A 27,935-nucleotide genomic window follows, 5' to 3' on the forward strand; every position below is an offset into this window, starting at 1 on the left:
AACTGCAGGAAGATCTTAAGAGTCAGGTACTGACTCAGAAGCAGAGGCCTGGGAAGAGGGGTGAAGGTTCAGTTTGGTCTAAATGAAGAGAACTACCAGTGTCCTACTGAGAGGACATTTACCTTAGCCCAGTTTATCCTTTCCACTGCTCAGCAGGAATCCAACCCAGAGACATCTGAGAAACAGAGCAAGAGAGGAAATGGCTGGGTACATCTCTGTGTCTCCTACAATCTTTCTCCCCGACAACCTTTTCTCCTCTTTCAATTTCTGCTGGGCTTCCAGCAGTTAGGTCTGTCCCAGGCAGAAGACTTTATCCTCAAGGCACCAAGAGGCAGACAGAGAGTAAATATGGGGCACCTTCAGGACTTGATTCCTAAGCATATTTGTGCAATAGTGTTAAAAGCAGTGATTGAACATAAAGCTTGTAATTACATGGAAGTATCTATTTCAGAAGCTGTTCAGTTGTATTTAATCTTGTCTTTCCCTGTAGCTAACATGGAAATAACCCCACTGAATCATGCTGACTGTGTTCTTTAAAATAATAGTAATCTCATTTCATACTGGCCAACAGCATTTCACTGGAATGAACAGGTGGGACTTAAGCAAACTTAAGAGCATTCTGCAGTTCCTCTGTTGTAGAGGCTAAAATTGGTCTTTAGACAACCAGAAACTTGGCATGAAATGGAAAAATATAGCCATTAAAGGAATTTTCATTGCAAAGAGTAAAAAAAAACATGATACTTCAAACAGGATTTAGATTCTCTACCTCTTCTCCCCCTCAAATGTACAACACAAGTTTCTTCCATTTTCAGGGATAGGCAACATTCCTGAAAAGGCTCTGGTTCTGATTCACAACCTCTTCCAGGGTTGCCCTGAACCTTGATAAAGAGTTTTATTTTTCCAGTCTACATGCAAGGCCCATTCTGTTCATAAAACTTGTTAAAATATCTGTTCAGCTATAAATAGTTTTGAAACTGTGCAGCAGGCTTGTCTCTTCCTGAAGTCATGCTTCACCACTTTACAGCTGGAGCTGTGGTTGCTCTTCAAGAACCAGACAATCTCTCTCCTTCTTTTGCCAGGGAGACTATTTGACCCAGAGGGCAACAAAAAAAAGCCAAGGAAAACAAACAGATCTTCCACTTAGCCATGCTCTTAAAATGTCACGATACACAATGCTTCCAACATGAGCTTAGAGCACCAGGTCAAAAGCTTAACTCCTCTGTCAACAAGTTACATTGAAAATACCCCCATCTTTCTGCCATAAGTCATCTTTGTGCCTGAAATCTCAGGTTAAGAGTCCCATTGAGTTTGTGGTGTTTGCACTCTGATCAACTCTAACAGATACCTTCATTTGTAAAACAAAGGAAAAACTTGCTCAGTAGAGCTCTTTATATTGACTTAATCTATCCCCAAAACCAACTATGTAGGTCTCTATAAATGTAAACACTGAAACACAGTCCTAATTTCATCTTTCAGTAGTTTCCCGCTGAAGGAACGAGAATAGCAGCACGTACAAAGAATTTGTCAATCTGGAGTTCAGATACTACAGATACAGCATTCTGTGCTAGGATTTAAAGTCTCACTGGAGAATTTTCCTGTGGGAATTTTTACTCATGCCCCTTGGGCTATTTCTCCCAGCAACTGTTCACTAACCTCAGCTAAAGCATAACCCTCTCTTCGTGCAAGAGCCAGGCCAAGGTAGGAAAAGAGAAGCCATCAGATGTGATCTGGAACAGAGTCTTCATTTGGAATTTCTTTTCAACTTCCTTCTGCAGATGATCACCCTCTGCTTTCCATATCTTTTCCCTAGAAGCTCCAGCAGCCATGCAAGAAGAATTGCCATCCAACTATATGCATTGGTGATAAATTTAGTATTATTCCTACTGAGCAATACTTACCAACCAAGTCACTAAATAAAGGCATATGATCCCTTTTTTTTCTGATGCAAAATTCTTTGTTTCCTCAGACATAAGCATATTATTTATATTCTTAGGGAAAAAGGCTATGTTTGTAACTTGGTGCCAGCCTGGAGAAACATTGTTTGCTCAAGTTTGTACTGTCAAGTGGAACTTGGAGGTAATAGACTAAAAATCTTCTCAAGAATTATTTGGTGCTTGGGTAGTTTACTGGCCTCTTGGCTCCTCTTTGCTTTTTCCTGATGCTGGTTTCTTTCTGTTTTCTGATGTTTCTCACCCCTCTGTGAGGGATGTCACTTTTTCTTCACCTCTCTCCAGCTATCAGGATTTTTAGCCTGACCTAGTAAGGGAATGAGCACACCCAATTGTACTTTTGTCCTCTTCTTTTCCCCGCCAAGCAACCTGCAAAGCCAGTGGCAAAATTCAATTTGGTTTCACAGATGAGAAAAGACCTTGGAGCATGTTCTATGTTCTATTCAAAGAGGGGCCAAGAAAAGAAGAGAGTCTCTCTCTCTGAGGAGACAACCAAAAAGATGCATCTTATGTTTGACACCAGGGAATCTACACAGAGGGCAGACCAGGTTTCTTTAGTCCTGCCATGTACAGAGGAACCACATGTTCCTTTAACATAGTACTGGCTATGTACCTGCTTGCTTTTGGACTGTGTCATGTTTCAGCTGATGAAATGGTGATAGGAGACAGGTCTTCACATCTCTAAAAGTGCACATAAGGCCTTCACTGAGGATGTGTGTCTGTTTCCCAAGTGCAGGATGCTTAAGTTAAAGTTTGATGCATCTTCTGTCAGGACTACAGAGAAGAAACATCAAGACCACTCAGTACAAATCCCAGAGAAAAAAGAACACATACAACAGGAAGGATGTGCATTATTAAAGGCAATGATCTGCAGTCTGGAGACTTCAGGGATCAGATTGATTTTGTATACATTGACCAACAGATTTATCAAGAAATCTTAAAGGCAAAAATTCTAATAGTACCATCTTAATTTAATAAGGATGTGGATGAATTCTGATCATAACAGGGTTATCACAAAACATACTGTGACAGGGTATCTCTCCTCCTCTGAGTCATCCCTACAGGTGTGTCCATGGGGAGGAAAAGAGAAGGGCTTCTCTGGGGATCTGCCTTTTTTTCTTCCTCACTGGGGTTCTGCAGAGCACACAACAGGTGCACACACTGCTAGAATTGTGACACCTCAGGTTCCTGGTCCTCCTCCCTTCAGGCCAGTGGGGAGAGGTCCTGCTTGTCAAATGCTGGATTGTTACTTGAAGACAACACAACAGTTGGCAAGCTCACCCTGGCCCAACTTACAGCTTGGATAGTTACACATGAATCAAGACTGAATTCTATCCTTACCTGAGATTTTGTGCACTTTTGTGATATCTGCTTGCTTGTGCTGTGGTTTTATTTCTTTTCTTCCTCTTCAAACATTCCCCAGGGTTTGGGTGAGAAAAACATTCTGTACTGCTCTTCCAGCTTCATCACAGAAGAGTAGGATCAGCTGTGCAAGCCTTAAATTCTGTGTTCTTATCAGTTTTGCTTTATCATAATACATGGTCTTTTCAGGAAGCCCAGGATAGAGGATACTGGATGTTTTGAGCAAATATAGTGTAATGATGAGTACAAAGAGATACAGATGTGGGACAAATTCTACCTCATGGGCATACAAGCTGTGAAGGATGATTCTCTGGTTGAAAAATGACTTAATGAGACATTATACTATATTCATCAATGAGATTTTCATGTGTTAAGGTGCTCATGGAAAAAGAAAAATGCATCTTTGAAGAACATTAAGAAAGGCTTAAGCAAGAGTCGGAACTGGAGAATGCACACGATATAATAGTGTTTTCAAATTAGAAAGTCATGGGCAGATCCAAGATATACCACTGCTCAAGAGAGATTTAGGAATATTACTGTTCCAAACATGTAAATTAGCCCTGAATTATAATAGAGAGTTTTATGACCTAGAAAGAGCCACAGTGAAGCAAGCTTCTCTGTCATATGTGACGGGGGAGATACTTTTCCCCTTTTTTTGGCAAGTTGTTGAGTTGAAACTGAGAGAAATCCCATCTGAAATTTTCTGTAAGGACAATCAAAGCTTATGAAAGCCTATGTCAGGAGAAGGGCTTAACACTGTGTGCTTAAACATGTATCAGGAGTTAACTGTGACTGCTTCAGCCTTTATTCCACCAGCTCCATTCAGCTACTCTAGGGAGTGGTTTTGTGCTTGTATAATTCTCCATCTCATTTAGAGCGGAGCACAAGCTGTTGAAGTGTAATGTCGGATTTGCACTTCCTTGTGTATTTATGTGTAAGGCAGAGTCATTATGCAGCTGCTCTAAACCTTAAAACAGGTAATGGATTTATCAGCATTTTATTAAAGGAAGACAAAATGAGAGGAGGTTATTTTTTTTAAGTATCTCACCTACACCTTTATTTCAAAAATCCATTACCTGTCCTCTGACTTTTCTGTGAGTGTTCTTTCCTCACTTACCCATTATTTCAACTGCTGCTTTTTGTCTGAAGAAGGATTACAATAGCTCCATTAGCACTTGCTTCCTAATGGGAGGTCTGGGTGAGAAGTGGTGTTAAAGCAAGGACATTCTGGAGGGGTTGTATTTACTGAACAAAGACTACTACCCATGGTTCAGGATACTGCTCTGATCCACACTGTTTGTTCTCACCACCCTGCAGCAGTTCCAGGCACTTCAGTAATTTCACTGCTGGTGAACACTGTAAGAAGGATCAGAGTAGGTCCTGGTGTCTTTGAAGAGCTGGGCTTCAAAATGCTCTGTGCAAAGTGAGACCTGTCTGGAGTGTGTAGCTACATTATCACATCCCTGCAAATTTCTGTGCTCCTCCAATAAAGCCACTGAGGATGGTTTGTCCTCAGTTTCACTGTGGGTGTTGCAGAGCTGCAGTGATCTGGGGTCACATAAACCCTGTGCTTTACCAGTCTGGATGGCCACTTTTGGCCACCCCTGATGGGGGGCTGGAGTCTGGTGGCTGCTTTTCACCCCTTAGGGTGCACTGACAAGTCCTAGTCCTGGGTGGGGAAGATACCTTCTTGCCTGATGGTGAGATCCAAAGTAATCACCACAAAACGTCGACTTGACTCCGGTTCAGGTGGAGAATGGAAATGTTTGCATCAGTCCAGACTGCAGATACTTAATCAGATTACAGTGAGTTTATCACTGGGAGAGTGGGAAAGATTGACTCTGGAATCTGATTTTTTTTTTTTAAAAATGGCTATTAGATAGCCTGGAAATGACCAGGCTGAAAGTGCTGAGATATCCACTGCTTTGGAGAGTTTGGAGAGAGTGTAAAAGAAAGTGCTCCAATTTCAAAGAAGGCAGCTTTGTAAAGTTATTTGTAGGCCTTTAGACTGCTTTGAGCAGGGAAATAGGACTTTGTTTCTGAGTGGAAACCATAGAGACATTTAATTACACTACAAAAAATATACACAATAAACAAGTCTATTTTATTTTATTTTATTTTTTTTCAGCCAAATATACTAGAGAGCCCTAGAGGGAAAATATATTTTAGTACTTTACAGTTACAATTGCAATTTATGTTAGTCTAGTGTCTTTCATACGAGAAGTACCATATCATAAAACACTTTACAGTCTGTTTATCAATACAATAAACTGAGAATATTGCTCAATTTGCTTTATTAGAACTTGCTGAGAGATACAAAAATAAAACCAGCTTGGATTGCTAGTACTTTTTTTTTTTTTTTTTAAAGCAAGTGAAACATTGGGAAGGGTAAACATAGCTAGATGCAGTCTTAGTTACAAAAGAGCATAAAAAAAGCTAAAAGCTTCAGGTAATGAGACAGGGTTGATGCAAGGACAGATTTCTCATCAAAGTCATCCAAGAAATGGCTGGACTGCAAATCACATCAAGAAATTTTAGTGAAGCATAGACTCAAATTAAACCATTATGATACCACTGTTTTTGCTTTCTTGAATTGTGGTTTATTGTGCAAGTTTTTTTATGGCTAGCATTTGCTGGAATTTGTTTCATTAAATATTCTTGTGGTACTGCAGGATCTTGCAGTAATGCTTCGACAGGGGTATTCATATGAAAATTTATGACACCAGCAGAAAGCAACAAAAACGTTTTGATAGGCAAAAGTTTATTTCTATACACTTGGAATCAGACACAAATAGACCATGGGCAGTAACCAGTTTGGCACCAGAGCTTAATAAGATATAGATGTGGATTTCTTGTGTTTTAAAACATTTTAAGTACTGTGAGTACAAGTGCTTAACCCAGAAACTGCTGCCAGTTGTTTTACACGGCACTCACCCAATGCAAAGGGGCCAAGAACATCTCCCGTGCCCACACACAGGTTTTGTGTGGGGCTGCTGTGCACCTGCAAATACTTTTAATGAGCATCTGAAAGGCACCTTTTCCTAGTCTGAGACTATAAACACAAACTTGCATTAATTGCATCAGCAGGTTATTGAATGCTGTTCTGCAACAATATCACTGACAGCCGGAGTTAAAGCTGCTTGAGAGGCTTAAGTGGGCACTTCCATATGGTAACAGCTTTTGATTTTTTTTTAGCTTAACCTCATTTTATAAGGTTCTGTTTTGAGATGATTGAAGTTGTTCCTTGAGTTTCTTGCTATTAATATTTGAAGAAACATTTTCAAATTTTCCCCTACCCTAGTGCATTTTGTAAGTTTTCAGCCTGTTTTATTATAAAAAATAATTGCAGGTATTGCTGCTTTGGAATTTTTCAACACAAACTTTAAACTAGCCCAAATTTCATGCTGTGTCAATTTATTATAAATTGTAATACCTAATCTTTTTATGTGATTTTTTGTGTGTCTCTACAATGTTGTTTTGCCTTGCTTCACAAACAATTGTTACCATCAAAAGCACTGGCATCTCAAAACTGTGCTTGATATTTTTTACATGTATATATGTAACACTATACCCTGTCATTAAGTCAGAAAAGACAAGTGATAACTGAATGATATTCATTGCCAAGTTTAGATTCAGAAAAGCAAATATCTGTGCAATAACAGGAGATTAGAACAAAGAAACTAATTATACACTGAAAAAATTCAGTTCAGGTGATTAATTGCTGGTAATTTCAGCACAACAAGAAGTGTATTCTATTTCAGTTGCCATCAGAAACCCTTCAGGAATGCCAGCATAAACTCAAAAAGGAGAAATGCAAAACCCATCAAAGGTTTGGAATGCAAAGATATATTTTATCCAGTATGAGACTGCCAGGTACAACAAGGTCACATCAGGAGACTGGGAAACTTGAGTTCTGAAACACAGGGTCACTGTTTTTCTAATTGCTTTGGACACTCCTGTGTTATTTAGTAGTTATGTGTTCAGTAAGAACACCCTTTCACAGGAACTTCCAGACAAGATGACATCAGTGCAATGCTGCAAGAACTAGAAGACCGTGTGAGCTCTATTTGTGTTTCTGTCAGCATTTAATTGAATTGTCTGTGAGGAATTGCTAGGCCTGGAGCAATTACTATCAAGAGCAGAACTATTACTTTAAATCTTCCATACCTTCTTCCTTCTTTAGAAACCACTTTTTGTATATCTTGTAACTTCATTTGCTTCCTAGATGTAATCATATACTTCAGGACATGCAAAATCAGGTCACAGGCGGTGGTCAAATATGCAAACCTATACTTTTACCAGTCTTAATATTTATCAGGTGATATTTAAATCCCAGACCTTATGGTTTCCAGTATTCAGAGCTAAGTTGATAAAACATCCATGTTTGACAGTACTTCATGGAAAAAAGGAGTTTGGTGGCTGTTCATGCCAGAATGAAAGGTCACAAACATAATTTTTCAGTGAATTGACTACAGATCTACAGACTCCATTAGACAGGAGACCTGTACTGTTCTACTGAATTTCAATTATGGCCTGGCCAAGGGAAAAGCAGTGTAGGGCTTCTGCCTTCATACTGCTAAACAGCTCTAAATTGCACTCTTTACCACCTTCTCTTTGTTTGTATATTCAAAGTTCTAATTAGTGGCATACCAGACTCTAATTTTAATATTTAGCACACATGAAGGACATAATTGTGTTTGGCTCACTATCAAAAAGTTGCTTCCTTTAGCATTACCTTTTAAGTGTATTCCTAAAAATGGTGATATATCAAATACAGGCTGAGAGTGGAAAGGAATAAGTAAGGTACCCTGAGAAAATAGTGACAAAAGAAGTCAAAAATCAATCAAGCTTTAAATGCTGATAAAGAAGTTTAATGTACCATCAAAGAAAAACAGTGCTGCTAAAGAAAGGAGCATCAAAGAAATAAATGAGAGATTAATCCACAGGAAGAAAGAAGCCATCTTAGCAAGGTGGGAAAACTTGGAACAAAAGGTAAGGGATGAGAAGTGGTTTTGTCTTGTTCAAACGTAAGTGTGCATGTAGCATTTGGGAATAACAATATTTTGTTTTGAAATTTGCATTAAAATGAAATCCTAATCACAATAGAGGGAAAATGAAAACACATGTGGAGGGTGAAAGAAAAAAGGACCTAAATCACACAAGCGAAAATAAAAACATCAATGACAAATGAAGTGGAAAAACCGGGAGACAGGGTAGGATACTAATGAAGACGGAGTAGAGTGGTGTGAGTGGGCAGAGAGAAACTGTAGAAATGTGCTATAAAAACCTATCCCATGGAAAATCAGAAGGGGCAGATCAGGGATTGGAGGGTAGTGGATGAGCTGGCAAGAGTTGGAGAGGAAAATGTGTGTCACTAGAAACTTAGCAGGGTAGGAAACTAAACACTTCTTGACTATGGGAGGTGGTTCGGCTGTGGAAAATATAAAATTACTTCTACTGCATGTCTGACCAAGATAACATTTGAATGTCTATTTTAACATGGAGTAAAATGAGCTAGTATCTGTAAAGAAATTAATTTACTCATATTGATAAAAATATTTATTCAAAATTGCTTACATTTAAACCTTTTTAACCTTCAGCCATTTAATGCCACCTAAAAAACAGTTTGAAAGCCCTCCTTTGCATCAAAGCATTGTCATCAATCTGACACTGAGCAGCTACCTACCCCACTTCCCTACTGGAGGCAAGGCTTTGGATTTGTGTATAACCTTGGATGTTGTGTTCTGAAGATAGAAATATTCAGGCTTTCCCAAAAATGTCATTCTGAATATGACATCTAGAGTGATTTTTTTTTTTTTTTTTGGTTGGTTGGTTGGTTGGTTGGTTGGTTGGTTGGTTGGTTGGGAGTTTTTTGGTCACAGAAACTTGATATCTATATTTTTGAATGAATTTGCAGCTCTTTGAGGTGCATGTCATAGAGTAAACTCTAGAAGAATGCTTGTGCAGCTGGTGCTTAGGCCACTTACAGTTTCTATTCTGTTGAGAGATTTAATACCGATCCAGTCCACTACAAGAATCCACATAAGAATCTACTCTAATGTGAAGTATAGTAAGACAGGGCAGAAGGGTCACAGCATAATTTGGGTGGGGAAGGGACTGCTGGAGGTCGTCCTGCCCAAAGAAGGGACAAATTAGATCATGACCTCCTCCAGCTGGGGTGAAACGTCTCTGAGACTAGAATTTCCACAAGTTCATAGGTGCTGCCTCCAGTTTTAAAGCACCCTCAGTGTGACTGCCCCCATCTAATTGAAACTGCCTTCTTTGCAACTTGGAACTGTTACTTCCCATCCAAAAAATGCTTTGAGAAGAACGTAGGTCTGCCTTCTCTACATGCATCTGTTCAGGATTTGAAATAAATAGTAAATGATCTTGCCATTTCTTCATAGAATTAAAGAAACCTACTTTTCTCAGCTTTTGTGCATCATGAACTCCTGCTACGACCAATAAAATGTATTAATGCTAAAATATAAGTAATTATTCAAAAATTAAGTGATCAGAAAAGTTTGGTTTGTAGTTTGGTGGGTTTTTTTTTGTTTGGTTGATTTTTTTAATATGACATATTTGTAACATGTAGCATATGCTGCCAGACAGTATTACGAGCACAAAGATAGGCTCCCACAAGCAACTTATGTTTAGATAAAAAAATAGTCTATTGCTTTAGGTAGGATAAAAAAGGTACAAATGTACCTTCATTCTCTGGGGCATAAATCGACCTTTAATTCAATTGGTTAAGGAATAAACCCTTGTTAAATCCATATTTTGTCAGTATATCATTTACTCATATACTGTGCTGAAGTGTCAGACACCAGCTAGTGGATTAAATAGTCTGAATGCCTGATTTTACCATGCCCTTGTGAAAAGAGTACAAGAAAGCAGTCTTAGACACCCCTGTTTGCCTGAGCTTTCAATACCTGCAGTGAGTCATAAGCCTCTGTAATAAAGAACATACTTTCTTGTCTTCTCTTGAAGGTACCCCTCAAAAAGGAAAAAAAAAAAAAAAGAAAAAGAATCCATCTAAAATATTTTCATCTAAACCCCCTCAGAGACAAAACAGAATTTATGGGGGGCTGTAAGTAAGCGTTCATCTACATTACAGCTGTAAGAGATTTTGTTGACTTTGCCTCGTGTTACCATGACATTCAGCACAGAGGGGCTGACCTGCCTTTTTCTCTGTGTAGTATGAACAGCAGTACAGGGAAGCTGTATTTGTACAACACCCACAGCTGATATGTAAAACTTAGTTTCATAGGTTCATGGAATGGTTTGGGCTGGAAGGCATCTTAAAATTCTGGCATCTAGTTTCAACACCCTGCTGTGGGCAGGGACACCTTCAAACACCATCACCAGATCAGATGGACAGAGCCCCATCAAACCTTCCTTGAACAATTCCAGGGATGGGGCATCCACAAATGCCCTGTCCAACCTCAGTCAGCTGTGCCAGTGCCCCGCATGATCACAGTAAAGAATTGTCTCCTAATATCCAATCTAAACCTATCCTCTTTCAGTTTGAAGCCATTACTCCTGGTATTATTACCATGTGTCCTTGCAGAGTTTTCTTTTTCCTCTTGTTGATTTACATGTTTGGACTTTTCTCAGAGTATCCCTTAACTGCTCAGCAAAAAGGAGCCTAATAACACTCTGAAAGTAAATACTACTGAGTTTCTTAAAAGGCCAGAGTGTTTGTAAGCTTGGGTAGAAAATTTCAGGTTAAGAAAAAGCATTTCTCATGTTTGTTGTGTGGGTCACTGACTGAAGTTAGGGGCCTGGGCTCTCCAGAACTTCACTATTTCCTCTGGCTCTGACTCTCTCCAGACCTGCCCAACCTCAGTCTCCAGCCTCAACTCTCCAGCCCATCAGAGTTACCTCCAGTGAGGTGATTTCAGTAACCTCACAGACTGATGTGTTGCTTTTGGCTTTACTTCCATGTGTTTATCTCCTACTAAAGTGTAGTTCTTTTGGGACATGCTGTAAATTGCACTCATTGGAAAGCAGAACAAAGGTCTGGGCAATCCTGAAAGCTCATGGAGGTGATGATCACTTGGGGAGTTTGCCGCATCCCTCAGAATACAGGAAGAATGATAGTGGAAGGAGCAAGCTAGGAGGCCAAGTAAAGTAAAATGAGGCCAAGGAGCAGAAATTGAACCTCAGATGAAATACAAAAGCTGGTGCATTCTTGCCTGCTTCCAGTCTAGTCTGGCTTCTGGCCACGGATGAGAGTGGGTTTCAGTCAATAACTGGGGCTCTTCCATTTTCTGTGCCCTCTCACCACTAGCACTGCTATGGCTCCCTGATGAATTACAGAGGCTCCAATCTTTCCTCAGTCTTGGCTTCAGCAGAGCATATTAATTTACACTCCTATTTTGTCTGCATAAGAGAAAAAGAGAAGCATTTCATATCTGACTGTCTTCAAACTGTTGCTTGGCCTAAGTCAATTTCCCCGTTTTTTTCTTCTTTCAGTACTAGGTACTAAGAAGAGACAACTTTTTCTTATAAGCTGAAGAGTATGTGTGATTATAAAGTAAAATAGATTACAAATTTCAGAGCTTGTTTTTTTTAAAAAACTGTATTAGAAGGAGGCTACTCTGTCTAGGAGGAGAATTGTTGGAGAGGAAGGACTGTGGCCCAGGCCAGCCTTTGATTTTTCTGACTGTAAAGAGATGCAATACAATTCAAGTCTGACTCCATCATTATCTTCTTTTCATCTCCATCTCTAAACCCAAAGAGACCCTAGGTAGAGGAAAGGTAAGTTCAGCCTTCCTGCCTTGCAAGCATTGAGACCTTTTTAGCAGGCTGAGGGCAACCATGTTAATGGATTTTTTCCCTTGTTACTAGGCTGAGACCACCAGCTCTCATAAACAAAGGAACACCAGTGTGGTGGTGTGTTTTGCTATGTTATAATGTTTCATTTGCAAATGGTTTGTTCAGTCCCCACCCTGTATTGTTAAGTTGTATATTCTCATCTAGATGTCTATCTTCCCCAGACCCACCCCCTTACCCACAAAGTTCCTTGTTTCCCCTCCTATTACCTGTCAATTTCCCTTCATGCCAGCCTTTTGTTCCAGAAAGTTCCTTGCCAATCCCCTTTATGTACCTGTCCCTGTTTTGGAAATCCCCTAATCTTTGATGCTCTGTTGGAGTGTGTAGACTGTCCCCTCCTCCTGTGTCCCCCCATTGGTTTGTGGAATGTAAAACCCACCTTGTGCTCCTCCCCAGTCTTCCTCTGATTGGTTAAAATTTTGTTCCCTCCCCTTTGACCTCCCTCGTATAAAAACTTCTGCACAGCTGTGATTTTTTGTCTTTCGTCCCTGGACCCTTCAGAGATTAAATCCCTTTGGAACAGAAACTGAAGATCTCTCCCTTGTCTTTATCTCCACCTTTGGCGCTCCAGCCACCTCAGTGCCGTAGAGCCTGTCCCGTAGGTAAGCTGCACCCTAGGTCTGTGTTCCTGGGAGCAGCCTACTCTCTGGGAGCTAGCAGGGTCGAGTCCGGCACCGTGTCACACCACTGATTTCTCTTTTTCCTTTTTTTTTTTTTCTTCGTTAATTGCCACTGATGTGGCTCACAGTTTGAACTGTAGGCCCTCCAACCCTCCTCCTGGATCATACAAAACTTCTATTAGTTTTTAAACCTGTGTGACTGCTTCTAACAGGAGGATATTAGGTAAGCAGTAGGTGAGGTGGTGCTGCATGAGGAGTACAGCTGACTGGGGGAGCATGAAGAGACTGATGCCAGACTGATAAAAGGCCACTGAAGGATATCTGTGTTTGCTGTGGATCTGTGGACACACTCCTTCGTCCCCTTGACTCAAGAAGAAAACAGCATCAACTGCACTCACTCTCTGGGAAATGGATATTCCCACTTCAGACACCAAAACCCAACATTTTGGACTTTTATATGATGCAGCTATTTGAACTAGGATAGGAATATCTGCCCACTCTGGCAAGGAGGTGATATTTATGTGTTGGCATCTCAAATCTACGACAGCTGACTGGCAAAAGGTGTGAAGGAAGCAGAAGCTGATCAAAGACCAAACTGTTCTCAGATACGTTTTGGATCGATGTTACAGCTCTCCATTCACACAGAAAAAGCAGGATAGAAACTACTGAATAATTAAATCCCTGTAGGTTGAGGGCTTTCCAGTGAGTGTCTGCATCCTCTTCAGGCTAGTTTCAAGGATGATGCTTGAATTGTGCTCATGTGACCTTAGGAGTCATCTGGTATAAAGTAGGGAAAAGGATTTAATTACAGAGAACAGATAATCTTTGTTCTAATGCCTTTAATGCTATCACTTTCTCTGCAGCTGCTTTATACATAATAACAGCTTAGCTTTCATTACAGATATATATTTTTTTAAAAAGGCAGTATCCTCCTGTCACCACAGAAGCAGCACTGCTTTCATTCATTTAAAGTCATCATTTCTCTCTGGCTATAGGGTATTGCATTCTATGTCATTCCATATGATAGTCTTCTAGGAATATATTTAGACTTTATTATTGAGATGGCTTCAGTCAGCAAGTGCCCATGGAACAAAATTGCAAATGATGCATGCAGAAAGTTGTCAATAAGCTCTATTTCTTCTGTTAATGTGCTACATTGACCCTTGGGAATGAGACTTAATATATAGTAAAACCTGTAGTGTCTTTTGGGAAGGTGGAACATCTGAATGAAAAAGTCAGCAATAGTGTTTCGTCCAGAAAGCTGAAATCATTCAGTGACTCCCTCTCTCAAAATGTTGTGTTTGACATGAAGGACTGGTGCTTCAGTGTACTTGTGATGGGCAACAGAACATTTTTCCATCTTGAATACTGGATTAGTTTAGTTTCCCTGATACCAGCCAGTGATTGCATCAGAGTGTCAGCTTTGCTTAAAGAGGGTTTGTGACTGAGGACCAAACCTGTTCTTGAAAATTATTATGACTTGTGATAGCATTTCTATACCATAAAATGTCTAGGGATAGACATTGTGAAAACATGATTTTGGTGGTAAGCCTTATTTTGGCTGAAACAATTTAAAGGTTAAGCTGTAATGGTGTTAGCAGGCTCTTGCTTTCACAGTCCAGGACTGGCTTCAGTGAAGTTTTTCTCAGCACTTAGAGGTGGGTGAGTGCTGAAGGTAGAGTTATCTTTGCTGCCCAGTAGGCACTGCCTTCAGTCAGGGATGATGCACATAAAGGTGTGTGGGGTTGCACACAGTACACCTCTGCATGGATAAACAGAGGAATTTAATCTCCCCACCTGTCACTGGTCTGTCATGAGAGATGAAACTGCTTTGAGAAAAGTCAGATGCAACCTCTGCATACCAGAAACAAGGAAGCAACAGGTTGTGTTAGGATATCCACCTGTGGAGGAGTGAAGTGCAGTGTCTCATTTTGGGCCTGGTTGTCTTTTGATGTTCTCTTTTGGCATGAATTCTTCAGAATTTCTGGTAAATAGTACCTGCTGCTACCAGGCTCAGAGATAATCAACAGCTGGAGTTGAAATTAGGATTTTATTTTATTTTTTATTAGAGAGTTTACTTTGAATTCTTAATATAATGGCACAAACTGCTACTCAATTGTAATTCAGAAAGCCTCCTACTTGCAGCAAATCTGCTTCTGGGACAGCACCACTGAAGGGCTTGTGCAAATGTCTCGCTGTCACTCCAGTGATGCTTCATAGGCAGCACAGAGCAAGCCCTGAAGGATAACTCACATAATGAGTTCTCCCCCACTGCAGAGGAGAAAAGCAATCCCCAGATGGCATACCAGAGAAGCAGGAGGTTAATTTTATTAGAAATTCTCTTAACTAAGAATTTGGTCTCAATAGGTGAGTGAATTGTACCACCAGACCAGATGGGTAGATGCTCTAAATCCCATGCCACAAGGCTTGTACTATTTTTCAAGAAACAAAGATGAAACAACAGATCTTTTCTGATTCTGAGCAACTTTTTTCCTCACTAGGGTGTAATGCAATGCTTTGGAAGATGCTTACAGAATGCTTTGGTACCTTGGGTATTACAACTCATGGGCATAAGCAATATTAAAAATAAAAGATTAATTTAAGATAGACCCTTGAACTTAATTTTTCATCTGTGTCCTAGAAGAAGCACAGTACAGATCAGCAAAGCACAGACATTCAAAGGTTTATATGTATCTCATTATTTCCTAACTCAAGTAGATCAATAACAAAAGCATTTAGCCTCTTAGACCCTGCATATAGATGATCAGTGTACTTTCCTCCTTATTTCCCCCCATGAGATCATATCTCTTTTAAAAAAAGAAAAAAAATGAATATTCTGCCTTTTGACAAGGTGGTGCACATTCTTGCTGATAATAGCTCCAGGCAAATGTTATCAGCCACACAGAATGAAAGGCATTTTGGGAGGGGGTTGTCTTATATCTTGGCAATATGATGCTACAATGGTGGCAAAGTGTCAAGTTCTCTGATAATCACTCTATAAAAATAGGTTATTTTGAAACAGGTGTCTTGAGTTTCATCAGTTTAATCAAGTGAGAAATGGGTAAGTTGGACAGGTTTTAGTGTTGTGGGAATTCTATTGCTCAAGCAAGTAATTAAATTGTTCACACAGAAATCACCTCACAATAAAAGTACATTTATGACAGGGTGGTGGTCTTGTTCATCCTGATGAACCAGGCTCTCAGCACTTCTTCAGACTGTATGTGCATGTAGGTTCAGTGTGAGTAATCATACGTTTGAAGTTATATCACAGCTTGTGTGTGCAAGAATTTTGCAATAACACTGAAATATACTTGATGGCCAATATTTATATTACAGAATAGTAAGAAAAGTGGGTGGCAAGCTTCTTCTAGAAGTAATCATCTCACTTTCAAATAAGTTCCAAGCTCCTTGGAGATTCGTAAGTTCAGAAAAGTTCAGAAAGTGGCAATCTACATAACAGTAGTTACAGCTAAATAGTATATTTAAACATTAACAGTGTGATTCAAAACTTTTAAACTAATAATATTTGTGCACTTTTCTAAATGTTGACAAAAATAAAAATCCTCAAATGGTTGCTTGAACGTTTAGCTCTTTATGAAAACACAGTTTAACAGGATCTCAAAAGTAAACATGGCATTCCTTTAGGTATTTCCAGTCACACCCCTCTCTTAAATTACATTTTTGTCTGTGAGAAATATTGAAGGATGACCCCCTGGTTATTCTGGAATTTCAGCAATCTTCAATTAACAAAAGTCTAAAACTTTCCAGAGCACTTGTCCTCATCATTGAGTCATCCTTGCACTGATAAAAATCTCAGGCTATTCTTACATTTATTTTTCTTTTCATTTATCTGCCTGCCTGTGTAGATACAAACAACAGAATAAAAAAAATTATAATAATAATAAAACAAAAAATTACATAATGCTGAAAGTTTCCTTGGAGAGAAAAGTCACCTCTGGGCAAAGTGTAACCATGGAAAATTCCAGAGAGCACAGGATGTTTTCTTTTCCCTTGGAAAATACCAGCGTTTCAAAAGGACCACGATAAAGGACAGGCAGACTCAAGCCACAGCAAGCAATTAGGGAAAGCTGTGTTTTGGACACTGCTGAAATGCAGCTGCTGCAGCAGCAGGCACCAGCCCAGGCAGACTTGTCCTGAAGGTGCTTGAGAGAGTAAAACCTGTGTCCTTTATTTGTGTGGTGACACTCTTGAGAGTTTCATGGGTCTGTTGTTGGGTCTCAGGCCAGGGCTGGGGAAGGATTCCTCTCAGGCTGTCCCTGGGGCCCAAGGCTGGTGGCAATATGTGGGTCCCTGTCACTTGTCCCCCTGTCACAGTGATGATGCTGTGACTTCTGGTGCTTGCTGCTGTGGTCAAGGACTTGCTTAGGAAAATTGGTCTGTCCCCACAAGCAAGGCTTAAGTAGGGAGCATGCCATGACAGTGTTTTTCTCCTCATTTAAACTTTTCCAAGTGTCACTCATCTAGCAGAACTTAAAAGGTGAAGTAGGGAGCCCCCACTTTAAGTTAAACAACTTGCTTATAAATGTTGGCTGAACACTTTTCCCAAAACACTCATTTTCTCTCTGCAGAAACACAGTACACACCATTTTTTCTGGTGCATTTAGCCTCTGTGGCATCCTTGTTTTACTTTGTGCCAGGAGAGAATGACATGCCCCAGTTGAAATCCCCTTGTTTCCCTCTTTGGGGAGAATTGGGAGCAGCCCTCCACCCCAGGGCAGGAGGAGGCCCAGCTGGGGGAGCTCTCACTGCATGGGAAGGGAGAAGGAACTTCCAAAGCTCCTGACCCATCCAGGCCATCATGTTCAGTTTTATTCTCACCCAGCATTGAAATAGTGGTATAGCCAAGCTTCCTTTGTGCTCCAGGCTTTATTCTAGTTTCTGGTTTCTCATGGTACTTAAAGATCATCTCCCATCTTTGTTCTCAAAGTGAAGATGGCAGGTCTCTGTTTCAAATACTGCTGTGGTGGCACTGACTTTTCAGAAGAGCTCAGTTTTATCACTGGGCACGTAAATGCAGGGGCACTTTATGTCTCTTGGGAGCTCAACAATGTGCTGTGAAAAGGGTTGGACTGGATGCTAAACACAACTGGTTATTTTACTGAAATGCCAAAAAAGGATCTTATTTTCAGAAGCATGTAAAAATTGGAGTGGTATAGAAAGGAAAGTGTGATAAATCAGTAGCATATTGTACATTGAGTGTGTTTGCCATCTGGGTCTTTTGAGACGAACAAATTGGAGGGAGTTCAGTAGGAAGCAGCAAATCCTGGGAGTGGAATGAAAGAACTCAGACAAAATATTGTCATGATTTAATTATCCAATGTATTTCTAGGTAATAACTAAGGAGAAATGATGTTATAATGGACTAAAAATATTTGAAGTGTAGAAACATCCAGGAATGAAAGAAGTGCACCCAAGCATGATTAAGAGACATGAGACATGGAGATGTAAAACTCAAGTGGAGATACGTTTAAGCCAAAAGTCAGTTAGTTTTTGAAAGGAAGACAGAAATATCTTGCAAAGGAATTACTAAAAGTTTGTGACTTGTGGAAGTAGTTTGAATAAAGAAGCTCAAGAGGCCTGTGGAAACCATTCCTGCTCCTCCAAGGACTGAATGACTTAACAAGTCTTCCTACAGTGTGGTAATAGATAGGCTCTCTAAGTGAGAGTTTGCCACACGTGTTAATTCTTTGACTTTCTGGGTTGGACTGGACCCTGGAAGAAGGATAGTTTGGGTAGAAAATTACTCTTGTGTTTGGCACTCACCTGCTGTGTGACTGTAGGCACATCATAGCCTTTCTCTTTGTGTCATGCCTCTGCCCAAGGCCAGGAGCTGGGGAAGGAGCTCAGGTCTCCCTGAGTAAGAGCTGTGTGGCACCTGAGCTGTTGGGTAACCAAGCACTGAGGCAGATGGTCTCTTTTTCAGGCTACATGTAGCAAATGTAACATCTCCCCCATGGCTAAAACAGCCAGTGGTAGGAGTTATGACAATTGGGAGATGGCCCATGCTGCCAGAAAGTGAAGAGTTCCCCAGGCTCCCCTATAGCCAAGAGAGGTGTGAGTCATCTCAGGAAATTTCTGGGGCATGTGAGGATACTGAGATTTGCTGCTCACTGCAAAAGACAGGCTGAGGATTGGCTTTGTTTGTCTCATTCCTTTTATTTTCTTTGTTAACCTTAAGTCAAGAGCTGTGGAAATCAAACAGTGGAGAGAAAGTTAAGGGCAGGAGAGATTGCAACTCCGGTTCCAACAGTGGAGCTGGTGCATTAACTCTTAATATATTCATGAATTGAAGAATCCAGTCGTAGCACTGAGTTATCAATAAACCAGGGTTTCTATGTTCTTATTTTCAGGAGCATCAGTGCTCAAGAGGGACTTGAAATCTACCAGACCTTTATTAAATTCCACATTTGGTCTACCTTCTTAAATTATTGTCTAGTCTCAAATTTCCAATACTTTGGGCATCAATGAAGACAGAATACAACAAAGATGAGGAAATCTCTCCGGCTGCTTCTGTTTCCCAAGTTCTGCAAGAAGCTTCAGGCTTCAGAACAGCAGAAATACAGAAATTCTCAGCTGATCTTCCTAGGATTTAGTTTTGGCAGATACAAATAATGCACATTTACCACGTTTTGGTGGATACACATAATACATATCCTGATGTGTATTATCTGTTCTGCTGTGTACAAGTGTCTCGGCTAATTTGTAACATCTAAGAGTCCTCTAGATTATGGCAGTGATTTATGAACATGCCGCAAAATTTCAGGGAAAAAAAAAAGTTAACATGCCTTCAAATGTCCTTATTGATTCTCTCTTTCTTCTTTCTCTCCTCATAAACTTTTAGTGTATATTTGGCATTAAGAAGTAAAATATTTGTATTCTCCATCACCCAGTCATAGGGGAAATGATCTTTGTCCTTTTTCTGTAGGTCTTGTTAAGGATTACTAACTCATTTGATTAAATTAAACAGCAGGGTACCTTGAGTCACTCAGCTGTTACTTCACCTGTAGGCATAATTACCATTAGTAATAATAAAAAAAAATGTACTCTAGGAAGTTTCTCGAGCCTGAATTTGTTCTGCAAACCATATGTGTTTATTAATTTCCTAATAAGAATTTAGGAAAGCTGGAAATAATGAAAGGAAATAACTATTGTGCCCTCTGTCTCTGCTACGTTTCACTTTCTATTACAGCTCTGTCAAGGACTCAGCAGCAGTCCTGTTACTTATGGCTGTGTAACACATGCTCCTTAGGTTTGAGGATGGCTCACAAAATTTAGATTCTCACTGAAAATTCCAAGACTCTTTTGTCAGCTACTTTTTAGTCTTGCCTCTCCTCTGTTCTCCATTTCTGCAGACAGTAAAATTTCCCTTTCCTTAGTCTACTCTGAATAGTTTATCAGCTAATTTACACTTTACTGTGTCAGACAATTGCTCAAATGTGAATTTTCAAAGCTTATCTCAATTTGAAGCAAATTTTACACCAATCCCTATGCAAGAGAACAAGGCATAAGGTGTAGGGGGAAGAAATTTCTCAAGTTCTCTCTTCTTTACCTTGCTTTGTGCTTCTTTTTCCCTAGTGTTTTCACTAAAATATTCTGATAAGGATACCTAATTCTTCTGGATGAATTAGAATGTAAAGCAAATACAGGTGTGCAGCATGCGAAGTTTGATATTTTAAAAATGAAAATTTCTGTTCTCAGCATAAGCACACCAAATATTTGAAGCACGTCACAGATATTGTCATACCAGCAGCCCCATGAGCCCTGGCTCAGAGACCTTTGATATTGCAACAAAATGTCCCAGCAGATTTTGGAGCTGTCTCCTTGGTGCATAAACACCAAGTCACTCTCCTGTCCTGCTCTTAGCAATAAATCCATGAGCCTTGATTAAGGTACAGTACAGCATTGTAAAAAAAGACTCAGTCTGTGCCCAGTTTTAGAGTTTCATATTTAAATGATATCGGTCTAAAAATTTACACAAGCACTTAACAAACACACATATACCTAAAATCATTTATTGATAGCTGCAGAAAAAGGCTGCTATATCAGATCATGTATCTTAGCCTGTCTGATCATTCTTTGGTCACAGTATAATATTAGGTGCTAATAAACCTGCCAAATCAGATTTATCTGGGTTTGCATTAATCAAAATTGTTTTAAATATTGTGTTTCTATTTATTGCCAATTAACAACCTGACTATCTCAGATGCAGTGCTTGTCTGAAATGGCTACTTGAACAAATCAGATGCCTGACAGGCACTGTAAGCATCAGGCTTTACTCTTATGTGGTGGACCATTAAGAGTTATGATTCCTTGAGAACACCTGTAAACATCAATACATTTTCTGGTTTTTGAAAGTGAGGACAAAAATTGCAGATTTTTATTTATTTCAGTAATTTTAGTACAGTTATGGCATAGTATAGTTTGACAGCTGGCAATGCTGTCAAAGGTAATTCCATGGCAGAACATTCTTTATTCAGCAACCCAGAAAAGAAGTTAAAATATAGATTTTTCAGTAGCGTTACCAAAAATTGTCTCCGAAGTTATGCAACCGCCACCTGTCAAGTTGTTCAACACCTGTGAATGATCCGTGTGGCCAAGAACAGCACCCAAACTCCTGATAATGGCTTTTGTGCTTCATCCAGCAGGCTGCACTCACTGCTGACACACACACAGCCTGCCTGGGAGTGTGAAGGGTGCGGAGGATGCCTCGCACAGGCACTTGCAGACCACGGAGAGTTGGCCATGGATGGGGGAAGGGGGCAGGTACACACGTCACCAGCCATCTGTCACCGGCTTATTCGTGTTATCTGATTGTGGACAGGTTTGTCTACAATTTTGAGCAAGGAGTAAGCGTTATTAAATAGATGTCTGTCCTTAAAGAATGCTTTGCTATTGCGAATTTAACACTTGATTGACATCCCTGGCGACTGGAGTCTTCTCCCTCCCCGTGGGAGAAGGGAGCAGCAGGCAGTCTCAGGCACAGCCTCACACCTCTCCCCGTGTGCCTCGGCCTGGGAAGTTGAACTGGGAGTGAAAAATGTGTTCAGTGGCTGCGCCCGCTGAGGAGCCGCAGGAACAGCTGGCAGCTGAGTAGTGCAGTGTCAAATATTCCCCGGTGAAACTTCTTTTCTGGCAAGCAGAAACGGTAAGAATAGTCTGTAAAGGATGAAACACATCCAACACTCCAATCTAACTTCACATTATGGAGACAAGGGTTTCTTTTGGGAGGGAAACTTGAGAGACGTGCAGAGAGGGCTAGAGCTGGAGGTAGGAAAGAACATTTCAGTAGCACCACAGGAAGAAAGGCATTGACGTTCAGTAGAGAGGAACTGGCCAGCAGAGGAGTGGAAGTGAGGATTCACAAATGACAACACAAAATGTACAATGATCATGAAAACAAGGGCTTCTGGCCCATTTTTAGGACAGATAAATAAAGACAAAGAAAACAGAAGGTAGAACTTTGAGTTCAGGTTTAGCGGGGGAGAATTCCTGCTTTTTAAGACTTTCCATTTAGTGAGATAGATCCATAAATTTTCTTTCCTGGTTTGCTTATATTCCTTTAATATTGATTACTGATTACTTACTTAGTATATTCTGTGGAGGCATCACATATTTTGGAATCATTACAATTTTCTCAGTGGTAAAAAGAACAGTAGCAATAAACCTGGATGCTGCTGAAAAAAAACCAAAACAGCAGTCCAGAGGCAATTGGTGAGGAGTTATATATTTTACTCCAGGAATAAGGAAAAAATCCATGTGTTTTACCCTGTGTGTGGGGTTAAAAAGTATTGGAAAATAAAGTTAATATATTTTTTCTGCCCAAGGAACAACAGGTGTTTCCTAAGAATTCAGAATTTTGCCTAGTCAAAATCTGAGGAACAGAAAGCAGTAGCTTGCATTGAAATAGTTTCACCTTTGCCTTCCCTTTAATCCTGAGCTGCCATATTTTCCATTAAACTTTCTTCACCTGCTAATGCCCTTTCTTACATTGTCACTTCCAGCTCATGAAACTTTTCTGCCCTTCTGAAAGTTCCTTCTGTTACACCAGGAAGTATCTGTGGTGCCTAAAGATTGTGATTTGTTTCTGTAGTAGTGAATGTGTTGCATTGTACTTACAATGAAATGTCTGTCAAAGACAATGTAAAGTGTTCATTCACACCAAAACGTTTTTGAGCTAGTGCTCTTGCAGTAGGTCAGCTTGAATTAAAAGTGACAAGATGCTTAGTGTTACAAGGAAAAAAAAAAAAAAATGTATCTGAGTGTCTTGTTAATCTAGCAGCAAGGGAAAGCTTAGTGAAAATCCTCTGAAAGGCCTTCATCATTTAAGACCAAAGTCAGTTACATAGTCTGGACAAAAAGAATGGAATGAGAAGAAAAAGGCAAGAAAGACTGAGAATTGGGCTGAGATTTCACTGTGCTGTTTGTTACTGTTTCTATTAAAGTGTCATCCAGCTGACATCAGGACTTCATCTTGCCAGAGGCTGCCTCACTGTGTATAGTCCCTGAGCTGGAGAGCAGATTTCAAGGCTTGCAAATAAAGGCACTTTTCTAACAGGACAGAGAATAAAGTTTGATGAAAACAGATTCTCTGTGTAAGAAAAAGTTCAAGCTCCTAAAAAAAAACCCAAAACTCTTTTGCATTCTTCTTAACCAAAAAAAAAAAAAAACAAAAAAAGAAACAAACAAAAACACGAAAACAAAACCCGCAATAAAACAAACAAAAAATCCCCCCAAAAAACAAAGCCAAAAAACCCAAACAAAAACCACAAAAACAAACAAACAAAACCCAAAACTGCAAGCACACAAACAATAACAAAAAAAAAGAAAAAAAAACAAAAAAAAAAGGAAAGAAAAAGTGGAAGAAGTTTGGCCAGCCCCCAATGACTCCCAGTGTAACTGTATATTAGCTGCTTAAATGTGTTTTCTAGAACAGCCTCTTAGATCAACTACAGCAGTATGAACTGGAATAATTTGTTTTACATGGCAAACGTAAAGCAGTGGTTTAAAACTATAAAACATAGGTTAAACTCTGAGTTACTGGTGACTGATATGAAAAGAGCAAAACTTTCAAGGCTTTTTTCTCTACAGGTATTCTTTAAGCAGAAAAAGTATTCAACAGGTGATTCCCCTGAAGCTGTACTGTTTAATTTTAACATAATATACAGTGGTCACAAATATGTGAGCCTTGGACAACACACCTGTAATTAAGAGCCACTTTTTGTAGCCTGTGTTATTTCAGAAAAGCACGTTTCACTGTTGTTTGCAAGCATTGAAGTCTAAACCTGAACTCAAAGTTCTACCTTCTGTTTTCTTTGTCTTTATTTATCTGTCCTAAAAATGGGCCAGAAGCCCTTGTTTTCATGATCATGCTATATCAGCTCAATAAGCAAACATTTGAATCAGGTTAGTCAGGGTATTGCACATATGTCCTTAGAATTGCAGGAAGCTTCTGTAGTAATGGTGAAATGAAATACTTGAAACACTCATTCCCTGAAAACCCTTTATCTTTTTGCTTTCAAATGGGAATATTGTATTCTCTCTAAAGAAATGGATGTAAATAGAGAAACATACAGAGCTGAAATTACTCTTATTCCCTGCTAATGCATTAGTTCCTGACAGTAAAAGCCTGTATTATGTGAGTACAAGGAAAGTAGGTACTGTATGAAAGCCCATAATAGATCCAGCTTTAAGGAGAAAAGGAAATACATGATAAGGTTTCTTCCAGGGCTACAGGTGTTGCTTAAGCAGCATCGTTCCAGGGAGACAGTCCTTGAAGGTATTTGTGCTTCAGAAAGTTGCAGGGACAAAGGGATAAATGAACCTTTGCCACAGGCGGGGTAGAAGACGCATGAAGGCAGATCCTGTGGAGCTGCTGACATGCTGTGTGTGGCTCACCTGGAGTAATTTGAGTAATTTATGTCTGTGTCCTCAAGCGTGAATTGCTTTCCAATTCCCCTTTTCTCCCAGGCTGACAGTCATTAGTTGCTGACTTAATTCCTCGGCTTGTTTAGCTGTAGAGTACAGCCTATAGAGAGAAAGGGGAGAACCAGTACCAAGCATTTGAGCCACCTTTTCTGCTCCACATGCTGTGCACAGGGACAGAAAGGTGAATACCTCTGGGCAGCATAGCCAGGCATGCCAGAGGTGTGCAGCTATTACCATCCCTCTGTGGACATGTGCTCCAGTGGCGTCCCAGTAGAGTGGTGGGGTAGGCACATTAGTTCTGTATCCAAACAAAACCTGGGCTTCTGTTTCAAAAGCACTTTTAAGAAGTCAATCCACCTTTTGCTGCCATTTGTAGCTCATGACAAAACTGTTGTTTCAAAATCCACTGCAGCAGCAGACCAAACCGCTCCTACATCAGTAACAGGCAAGCTGACAGTTTTTAGCCAGCTGCTGAACAGGTAACATGTTCATGGGAACTGCTCAGTCTACTCACTTGCATGCTAGGTTGTGCTACTCACACTGCTCAAGCACTTAGTGCTCCTGAGATCAATTTTGTACATCAGTGCGTGCACGCTCACCAAAATTGAGGACAGGCCATTTGTCAGGTCTACAAGCAGTTAGAAGTAAAAAAAAAAAAAAAAAGGCAGCTGCAAGAACAGTGGGGGCTTGTTTTTCCTCAAATTTTTGCCTCCAGAGAGTATTCTGTGTAGATTGGGTAGAGAAACTGGCTGCTCATGGCTTAGACAGGTGAAGTCTTTGCTGGTTGCAAAACTGGCTGGGTGGCTGGGCCTCTGGTGTTGAACAGAGCTAAATCCAGTTGGCAACTGGATACTAGTGTTATTCCCCAGGGCTAGTATTGGGACCAGAAGTGTTTAAATCCTTTACTGAGGTTTGAATGAGGGGAGAATGCATCCTCACTAAGTTCAGAGATGACACCAGGTTAGATGAGGTATTGATCTGCTTGAGGATAGGGAGGCATTACAGAGCAGCCTTGACGCACTGGACCAACAGACTCTGGGCATCTGTGTGAGGCTCAAGGTGGTGAAGTACCAGGTCCTGCACCTGGGCTGCAGCAGCCCCATGAGCACTACAAGCTGGGGGAAAAGTGTCTTGAAAGCTGCTCAGCAGAAAGGGCCCTGGTGGGGCTGGTTGACAACTGGCATGATATGTGCCAGCGTGTGCCCAGGTGGCCAGAGGCATCTTGGCCTGTGTCAAGAACAGTGTGGCCAGCAGGACTACAGAAGTGATTAGCCTGATGTACTCAGCACTGCTGAGGCTGTACCTCAGGTACTGTGTTCAATTTTGGGCCGCTCCAAAAAGGACATTGAGATTCTGAAGCATATCCAGAGTAATGGGTGTGGGTAAATGCCTTTAATTGTGTACCACATAACTTACTGTGAGTGAGGAACTGGTGTCTGTGCTAGATGCCTCTCTAAAGATACCTTGGGTCCCTGGCCTCAGCTGCTCCATGTGCACCACCCAATGTCAACCCTTGTTAACTGAAAGGTTAAAGAAAAATTTCCTTGATCATGCACCAGAGCTTCCTGTGTCGAACAGAAAATTATTTCAGGATAGGGAGAAATGGAAAGGATTGTTACTGTTGTTATTGGTATATTCAACTTCAATCACATGAAAAGGTTCATTACAAAAAATTAAAAACCACTGCAAATTAACTGTACGTGATTTTGTCAAAAGTAAACATCAGTGGAAGCACATACCAGCCTCCTCCCATTCTCACCAAATATGACTTTTCAGTTCTCCCCATTATTATTTTTCCATTTAGAGCTCAGTACAAGACCTGTTGGAGCAGGTCCAGAGGAGGTACACAAAAATGATCAGTGGGGTGGAACACCTCTGCTATGAGAAAAGCATGAAAGAATTGGGGTAGTTCAGCCTGGAGAAGGGAAAGATCCAGGGAGACCTCACTGCAGTCTTTCAACACTTAAACTTTTTAGCACAGCCTGTTGCCATAGGTCAAGGGGTAATGGTTTTAAACTAAAAGATTACAGGTAGATATGAAGAATATTTTATTTTTTTATGAGGGCTGTGAAACACTGGAACAGGTTGCCCAGAGAGGTGGCAGATAACCCATCCCTGAAAACATTCAAAGTCAGGTTGGAGGGGTCTATGAGTACCCTAATCAAATGGAAAATGTTCATTGCAAGGGTGCTGCACTAGATGGATTTTAAAGTTACTTTCAACCAAAACTGTTCCATGATTCTATCTTTAGTATTACTTGTGATATTTGTAGTGAAAAGGACAGATGGGAAAAGAAAAGAATGAAAAAAAGGGTAATATTTTTAGTGGCTATGTCCCCCTAAGTAATTTGTTTAAAAATTCTGAAACTTACTGGTTGGTGGCAGGTAGCAGGAGGAAATGAGTTCTCTTAAAAGACATTAAAAATTGCAGAATCAAATTCCAGCTTGGCAAGATTTTTGTCTTTGTGGAAAAGACTTAAGGAACAAAGTAATTACCTTCACTACTGCATTTAGCTCAGTGTAGAAAGCTTTCACGGTAGACATATCCCTTTTCTTTGAATGTAATTATGATTCACAATAGTTCTATCTCCAACCAAACCACCATTTATTTTGAGTGATTTCAGTGTCTAAAGAAAAAGAATAAGTTGTCTTTTTTTGCTTTTATTAGGAATAGAGATAAGATGATCCTTGTTAGTAAGGTCTTCTGGACTGAAATAAGTTTAGTCCTCTTATGGCTTTGTTTGTTTACTTGATGAATTCCATTTTTATGTGTTATCTCTCCTCCTTAACTCTTACAGTCTTGTCTCACAATGGCAAAAATGACTTGCAGTCCAAGCTGATGAGCCTGCTGCTGCAGGAACAGCAAATGCTTCTGATTTGAAAAAGAATGCAAAGCATGCCCAGAGTTTATTGTTCTCTTTCTATTTTTTTCTTCTCTCTCTGGTGTTTGATTTCTCTAATTTCTTTATTTTTGATTCCCCAATGCACTAGTGTGAAACTGATACCATTACCTAAGCATTTGTAACCAGGATTTGATGAGAAGTCATTCATATAAAGGTCTGTAAAATCATCTATAAAGAGATGATTTCTGTTCAACTATCTCTTATTTGAGGCTCTGTGTAGCTTGGAAAGTTCTGAGCTCATTCAATCATAGCCACAGCAGCTATGATTTCATGTGGCTGCAAAGACATAAGTGTTACCCCCTGCATTTAGTAAATAAA

General features: G+C 40.1%; 1 long non-coding RNA gene across 1 annotated transcript in view; it reads right to left on the reverse strand.

Moving 5' to 3' along the window:
• Positions 1 to 18,926: 18,926 nt before the first annotated feature.
• LOC147654376 (uncharacterized) overlaps positions 18,927 to 27,935 on the reverse strand; it is a 34,590-nt gene continuing 25,581 nt past the window's right edge. The window contains exons 2-3 of the long non-coding RNA XR_015283973.1: positions 24,686 to 24,815; positions 18,927 to 21,919 (exon numbers count right to left, since the gene is read on the reverse strand). This is a non-coding gene — a long non-coding RNA (uncharacterized LOC147654376). The remainder of the gene's footprint in view (positions 21,920 to 24,685; positions 24,816 to 27,935) is intronic.

The sequence above is a fragment of the Cyanistes caeruleus genome, chromosome 3, assembly GCF_971803275.1.
Source record: "Cyanistes caeruleus chromosome 3, bCyaCae1.hap1.1, whole genome shotgun sequence".
In the NCBI taxonomy this organism is placed as follows: domain Eukaryota; kingdom Metazoa; phylum Chordata; class Aves; order Passeriformes; family Paridae; genus Cyanistes; species Cyanistes caeruleus.